This window comes from Colossoma macropomum, unplaced genomic scaffold, assembly GCF_904425465.1.
Source record: "Colossoma macropomum unplaced genomic scaffold, Colossoma_macropomum, whole genome shotgun sequence".
Classification (NCBI taxonomy): Eukaryota; Metazoa; Chordata; class Actinopteri; order Characiformes; family Serrasalmidae; genus Colossoma; species Colossoma macropomum.
The window spans coordinates 166,550-175,000 of record NW_023494910.1 but is presented as its reverse complement, the minus strand read 5'-3'; the positions used below and the strand labels follow the sequence as shown (position 1 = coordinate 175,000).

The 8,451-nt window shown below is 40.0% G+C and overlaps 1 protein-coding gene across 1 annotated transcript in view; it reads left to right on the top strand.

Moving 5' to 3' along the window:
• grm5b (glutamate receptor, metabotropic 5b) overlaps window positions 1–8,451 on the top strand; it is a 103,591-nt gene that overhangs the window by 30,731 nt on the left and 64,409 nt on the right. The gene's annotated exons all lie outside the window — the stretch shown is intronic.

Here is an 8,451-nt window from a genome sequence, read left to right as displayed (position 1 = left end):
ACAAGCACAGCCTTAATGAGGAACACAGCAAAGCCTAAACAGGGAATACTGCACAGACTTAACGAGGAACAGAGCACAGCCTTAACGAGGAACACAGCAAAGCCTAAACGAGGAATACTGCACGGCCTTAACGAGGAACAGAGCACAGCCTTAACGAGGAACACAGCAAAAGCCTAAAAAAGGAATACTGCACACCCTTAACAAGGTATAAAGAACAGCCTTAATGAGGAACATGGCACAGCCTTAACGAGGAACACAGCAAAGCCTAAACGAAGAATACTGCACAGCCTTAATGAGGTATAAAGAACAGCCTTAATGAGGAACACAGCACAGCCTTAACAACAAACACAGCAAAGCCATAATGAGGAAAACTGCACAGGCTTAACAAGGTATAATGTACAGCTTCAAAGAGGAACATGGCACAACCTCAACGAGGAATACAGCAAAGCCTTAATGAGGAACACAGCACAGCCTTAATGAGGAACACAGCACAGCCTTAATGAGGAACACAGCACAGTCTTAATGAGGAAAACAGCAAAGGCTTAATGAGTAACACGGCACAAACATAATGAAGAATACAGCACAGCCTTAATGAGAAACACAGCACAGCCTTAACGAGGTATAAAGAACAGGCTTAACGAGGAACACAGCACAGCCTTAATGAGGAATACTGCACAGGCTTAGTGAGGAACACAAATCAGCCTTAATGAAGAACACAGCACAGTCTTAATGAGGAATACATCACAGTCTTAATGAGGAACACAGCACAGCCTTAATGAGGAACTCAGCACAGTCTAGCCTAATCTTGATGAGGAACACGGCGCAGTCTTAATGAGGAACACGGCACAGTCTTAATGAAGAACGCAGTACAGCCTTAATGAAGAACACAACACAGTCTTAATGAGGAACACAGCACAGGCTTAATGAGGAACACAGCACAGTCATAATGAGGAACACAGCATAGCCTTAATGAGGAACACAGCACAGTCTAGCCCAATCTTGATGAGGAACACAGCACAGTCTTAATGAGGAACACAGCGCAGCCTTAATGAGGAACTCAGCACAGCCTTAATGAGGAACACAGCACAACCTTAATAAGGTACACAGCACAGTCTTAATGAGGAACACGGCACAGTCTTAATGAGGAACACAGTACAGCCTTAATGAGGAACACAGTACAGTCTCAATGAGGAACACAGCACAGCCTTAATGAGGAATACAGCAGTCTTAATGAGGAACAAAGCACAGCCTTAATGAAGAACACAGAACAGTCTTAATGAGGAACAAAGCACAGCCTTAATGAAGAACACAGAACATTCTTAATGAGGAACACAGCACAGTCTTAATGAGGAAAACAGCACAGTCTTAACGGGAAACACGACACAGCCTTAACAAAGAATACAGCACAGCCTTAACGAGAAACACGACATAGTGTTAACAAAGAATACAGCACAGCCTTAACGAGAAACACGACACAGTCTTAACAAAGAATACAGCACAGCCTTAACGAGAAACACGACATAGTGTTAACAAAGAATACAGCACAGCCTTAACGAGAAACACGACACAGTCTTAACAAAGAATACAGCACAGCCTTAACGAGAAACACGACACAGCCTTAACAAAGAATACAGCACAGCCTTAACGAGAAACACGACATAGTGTTAACAAAGAATACAGCACAGCCTTAACGAGAAACACGACACAGTCTTAACAAAGAATACAGTACAGCCTTAATGAGAAACACGACATAGTGTTAACAAAGAATACAGCACAACCTTAACGAGAAACACGACATAGTGTTAACAAAGAATACAGCACAGCCTTAACGAGAAACACGACACAGTCTTAACAAAGAATACAGCAAAGTCTTAATGAAGAACACAGCACAGACATAATGAAGAATACAGCACTGCGTTAATGAGGAACACAGTACAGCCCTAATGAAGAACACAGCACAGCCTTAATGAGGAATAGAGCACAGTCATAATGAGGAACACAGCATAGCCTTAATGAGGAACACAGCACAGTCTTAATGAGGAACACAGCACAGCCTTAGTGAGGAACCCGGCAGAGTCTTAATGAGGAACACGGCACAGCCTTAATGAGGAACACAGCACAGTCTTAATGAGGAACATGGCGCAGCCTTAATGAAGAACACAGCACAGCCTTAATGAGGAATAGAGCACAGTCTTAATGAGGAACACAGCATAGCCTTAATGAGGAACACAGCACAGTCTTAATGAGGAACACAGCACAGCCTTAGTGAGGAACCCGGCAGAGTCTTAATGAAGAACACAGCACAGCCTTAATGAGGAACGCAGCAAAGCCTTAACGAGGAATACAGCACAGTCTTAATGAAGAACACAACACAGTCTTAATGAGGAACACAGCACAGTCTTAATGAGGAACGCAATACAGCCTTAATGAGGAACACAGCACAGCCTTAATGAGGAACACAGCACAGCCCTAATGAGGAATACAGCACAGTCTTAATGAGGAACACAGCACAGTCTTAATGAGGAACACAATACAGCCTTAATGAGGAACACAGCACAGCCTTAATGAGGAACACAGCACAGTCTTAATGAGGAACACAGTACAGCCTTAATGAGGAACACAGCACAGCCTTAATGAGGAACACAGCACAGCCTTAATGAGGAACACAGCACAGTCTTAATGAGGAACACAGCACAGCCTTAATGAGGAACACAGCACAGTCTTAATGAGGAACACAGCACTAAAGATGGTCAGAGTGCAGGTCCGTGGTGAGTCAGCTGTGAGGACCTGAGATATTTGAGATGTTCTTCAGGGACGGTATGGAGGGGACCGTGGTTCTGGTGTCATACAGCTCCTCCTGTGTCATTTTCTCAGCAGGTACTAATGTCCTGCGGGGAGAACGCAGCTTATTCGCTGTGTTTATCTGCTCAGTAACTCTGATCTGTGCTTTGTTTTCTGATCACCTGTGAGGAGAACTCTGCAGTGCAGCTGTCAGTCAGACAAGGGGATGAGTGATGGTCATGACTGTCAGCCAGTCCAGTGAAACACAATGACTCAAACAGCTTACAGTTCAGAGAAGGAAAGAGAAATTATACACAATCTTACAGTTATAAATAAATATGTAAAGAGAAATCATACACCAATATTTAAATTATAAATAAATATGTAAAGAGAAATCATACACCAATATTTAAATTATAAATACATATGTAAAGAGTAATTATACATAAATATTGAAGAGAAATCTTTTAAAAATGTACTTAAAGCATTAATGACCGTATAAAACAGTGTTTATCTGCATTGACACTGTATTAGTGTTTATTACAGTCAGAAGCCTGTAGATTGGTCAGAAGGCAGTCTCTGATTGGTCAGAAGGCTGTTAATTGGTCAGAGGACTGTTGATTGGTTAGAAGTCTTGTTTATGATGTGTAATTGTGAATGTAACCAGCTCCCATGGTGATGTATCCCTGTAAAAATGGTCCACCATCACAGCCATGGCAGGTCAGTATATTCCAGTGTCCAGTTCCTCATTGGTCAGCAGTGTTTACAGTATGCAGGTCCTAAAGAGATGAGCGTGAACACTGTGCTGAATCCTGACTGCTGAGATGCTCCAGATGGATTAGACTGAGGAAGTTAATGGAAGTGATGAGAATGTGTGAATCTGATTATACTTAATGACGTTTATATTTAGAGTAGCTGGAGTTTAATATCTTCTGACCCAAAGCTACTTGAGCTCTTACCGCTGCGTCTCCTTCCTCAGCCGTGCATTTAGAATATATTTGTTTAATAAAGTCTTTAAAAAGATGAACAGATTAATGAGCTTCACTGAGGCTGGAGGTTAAACTCAGTCACTGGAATCTTTAAATACAATGAAAAGATTTGCATTACTACATTTTCTCTTATGAACCAAGGCTCCATCACAGGAATGATAAGCCTACAGAGACGAGCTCCTCATGCGTTTTCTTAAAGTTAAAGATTTTTATTAACAGCAGCAAATAATCAATGAAATAATTAATTAATCACAGGTTCTTTCTGAACCTTCGAGATTGTGTTGTTGATGTTTACTGTTGTGAGGTCAGGCAGACGTTACAGAGCGCTGGTGGTCAGTGTGGGATTTTAGAGGAGGGTGGCGCAATGGGGGGGGGGCAGAACATATTAAGGGGGGCGTCACCGATTTATGTTACATATATAGGACAAAGCTGAATATCTCTAATGCACTTTGGTGTGAAATAAGTGGCTACATAAACAATCCTGGACTGAGAACTATAAGTTCTCAGCTTCAGAACTATAAGTGCAAATATTAATAAGATTATTAGAGTTTAAAAACAGCAAAATATAATGCAATTTTTCACATTAATGTCATATTGTAATGTTATAGTTGTGTGAGCTAACACTAGCTGGCATTCAGGGAGAGAGAGAGAGAGAGAGAGAGAGAGAGAGAGAGAGAGAAGGAGAGAGGGAGAGAAGTGTAGAGAAGGTGTTAAAGGCTGTAGAGACTCTGAGAGAATCATCACCGTCTCACTCTGACACGCCGCTGTGTGTGAACTGAATATTCTGCCGTTTCCATGCCGACTGTCCATGGACTGGAACTCTGGGTAAGAGAACGATGGAGTCTTCAGGAACGAGAGAGAGAGAGAGAGAGAAAGAGAGAGAGAGAGAGAAAGAGAGAGATGGAGAGAGAGAAGAAATCAAATCTGGGGGTGATGTAATATTGATGCAATACTGTAGCCAGTGGGGCTAATTCTCTCTCTCTCTCTCTCTCTCTCTCTCTCTCTGTCTCCCTCTCTATATCTCTCTCTCTCTCTCTGTATCTCTCTCTCTTTCTCTCTCTCTCTCTCTCTGTCTGTCTCTTTCTATGGAGCAATTGGAAAAATGTAAATAGAAGAATCATCAAATTCTATTTGACCTGAATTCAGTTAAATACAGTACAAAGACAAGATTTTAATGTTTCAGCTTTTTACTTTCTTTTGTACATTTACAGTTATTCTCTAGTCACTGAGTTACATGTGATTGTCACAGACCCTTTACTCCCACTGTTAATGAGAACCAATGACAATAAAAGGGTGCCTTTACTTTTGACAGAAAGACTGAACACACAACGGTAACTTAATCAAGTTCAGGTCATAATAAAATATCTTCTCTGCTCACAGACGCTAAAGAGAAACTTACGATCTCCATCAGTTTCAGTCAGAAATAATTCATATCAGTTATCGAGTTATCCAGATATCCAGTTATCGAGTTATCCAGATATCCAGTTATTGAGTTATCCAATTATCCAGTTATTGAGTTATCCAGATATCTAGTTAGTGAATTATCCAGATATCCAGTTATACAGTTATCAAGATACCCAGTTATTGAGTTATCCAAATATCTAGTTATTGAGTTATCCAGATACCCAGTTATTGAGTTATCCAGATATCTAGTTATTGAATTATCCAAATATCCAGTTATTGAGTTATCCAAATATCCAGTTATTGAGTTATCCACATATCCAGTTATACAGTTATCCAGATACCCAGTTATTGAGTTATCCAGATATCTAGTTATTGAGTTATTCAGATATCCAGTTATACAGTTATCAAGATACCCAGTTATTGAGTTATCCAGATATCCAGTTATTGAGTTATCCAGATACGTAGTTATCGAGTTATCCAGATACCCAGTTATTGAGTTATTCAGATATCCAGTTATCAAGTTATCCAGATACCCAGTTATCGAGTTATCCAGATACCCAGTTATTGAGTTATCCAGATATCCAGTTATCGGGTTATCCAGATACCCAGTTATTGAGTTATCCAGATATCCAGTTATCGAGTTATCTAGATATCCAGTTATTGAATTATTCAGATATTTAAACATTTGGAGAAGCTGCAATCAAAATTCAGTACAATCAAAATACAGTAACTTCACAGTGGTGTGATCTCCTTACACACACACACACACATATCACAGAGGGAGAGTGTGTGTGTGAGATCTGATGTTCCCACTGTGAGACTAATTACAAGACTTTACACGTCTCCATGACAACCAGCACCACAATCTCTCTCTCTCTCTCTCTCTCTCTCTCTCTCTCTCTCTCACACACACACACACACACACACACACACACACACACAGAGAAAGAGATATTAGACTTCATTATTGATCATTTTTCCTCTGATGATCTAATATCTGTTAAAATAATAATTCAGCTCATTGAGGGTTTACAGTGTGAGCTGTGATAATCAGAGAGGCTTCTAGATCAGCACAGACACAGTTATGGAATCTGGCCACAACAAAAGCCTTTTTAATATCTAAATATGAATATATAAATATAAAAATCTCTCCAAATTTATTTGTTTTATTGTTTTTATAATCTATATTGATCTAGTGTGTATTAAAAGGATTTATGAATCTTACCAAATGATTTTACAACACATTGAATCGTTTCCTAAAGAGTCGTTGAATAATCGATTTGTGCTGATGTTTGATAGTTTGTGAGACGCTGAGTCGTTTCCCAAAGAATCACTGATGAATCAAATCGTGCTGATGTTTGATAGTTAGTGAGACACTGAATTGTTTCCTAAAGAAACATTGATGAATCAAATCGTGCTGATGTTTGATTGTTTATGAGATGCTGAATCGTTTCCTAAAGAATCACTGATGAATCAAATCGTGCTGATGTTTGATCGTTTATGAGATGCTGAATCGTTTCCTAAAGAATCACTGATGAATCAAATCGTGCTGATGTTTGATAGTTTGTGAGACGCTGAATCGTTTCCTAAAGAATCACTGATGAATCAAATCGTGCTGATGTTTGATAGTTAGTGAGACGCTGAATTGTTTCCTAAAGAATCACTGATGAATCAAATCGTGCTGATGTTTGATAGTTTATGAGATGCTGAATTGTTTCCTAAAGAAACATTGATGAATTGTTCAGCTGAGAGATTCACAGCGCTGCTCTCGGCTCGTTCTGATCTCACTGAGCAACTGTTTGATCATCCAGTCAGTGACATCAAAGCCTTTAGAACATCTAACACTCTAACAGCTGTGTGTGTGTGTGTGTGTGTGTGTGTGTGTGTGTTTCTGTGTGTGTTAAATGGAAATGAATGACCTGCTTTCACCTCCACTCACTCCGCAGAGTTATTCCACTTACTCTGAAGCTAACTTGGATCAAAATCATCTGTTACTGTACATTAACGTTAATCTGCATTCAGTGCACATCAGTCCGTCTCCAGCGTTCATTCATGAGTTCAGCATCAGCATCGACTCAAACATCCTGAAACGTTTTTAAGTTTGTGGTTTCCATGGAGACAGACAGGCAGACTACAATGCTTTGGTAACAGCCGTTAAAGCGGTCGACCTGATTTAACGGGTATTTCCTTAAAAACATGGTTCTTCATGGGTTTCAGTAAAGACAATGGTTCTGTACAGAACCATGAGCACTCAAGAACCATCTGCCTGCTTAAATGGTTCTCTGTCAGGGAGAAAGGGTTCTGCAGATTGATGGAGAATGTGCTGTATATGGTTCTATATAGTACCAAAAATAATTAATCTATAGTTACGATGTCAAGCTTGTCACAAGAGTGGAACCTTTTTGGGTGCTATATAGAACATTTTTCAAAAGTTTTCTTTCTAGAACCATATGCAACACATTCTCCATCAACCTGAAAAATCACTTTTAAGAGTGTGGCAGGTTAAGATTCAGAACAGATTCAGAGACGTGGTGGTGGTGGTATTAACAGATTCAGAGAGTCGCCCATTCCATCTTATCATGAGACTCACATCCGGAGTTATGAGCCTACGAAGAGGGGCTGAGATACACGTCATCTGCCTCTCACCGTGTGGAACTGGTGGATTTGTGTGTCCGTCTACATTCTGTGTGAAACTGACCAATGGACACTCAGGAAATCACTAAGGACTGCCCATCACGCCGGAAACCCTTCTTCATTCAGTCCACATCTGAGACACATGAGAAATGGCATGCAGAGAGTTTACAGCTGCTGAAGTTGCTGCAGCAGTTTTGGAAAGTAGTGATGAAGATAACGGAGCATTTTGATGATATGAATGAATGATTTGAAGATATGAATGAATCCAGAAAGTGACCTCAGACCACAGAGGGCTAATGGACAAATCATGTTTAATTTTAGCAATATTTCTTAACTAGAAAAAACAGGACCGAACACATTTCTTGATATGCAATAAAACATTTAACTTATTAACATGAACATTAAAAATTATGTCCAGGTTTTGAGGAAAAGTCAAGGAGCAGTGAATGAAGTGACATTGAAAATGGGCCAGGAATGGAGCCCTGGAGCGCAACACAGATAAGATCAGCAACAGAGGACATCTAACAGAGGACGTCTAATAGATATTCTATATGATAAATAATATAAAGTACAATTTAGGAAGGTAGCAGTTGATAGTAGGGTGGTGCATTTTTTTGTGGGGGTTGAAGGATTTATTTTGTTT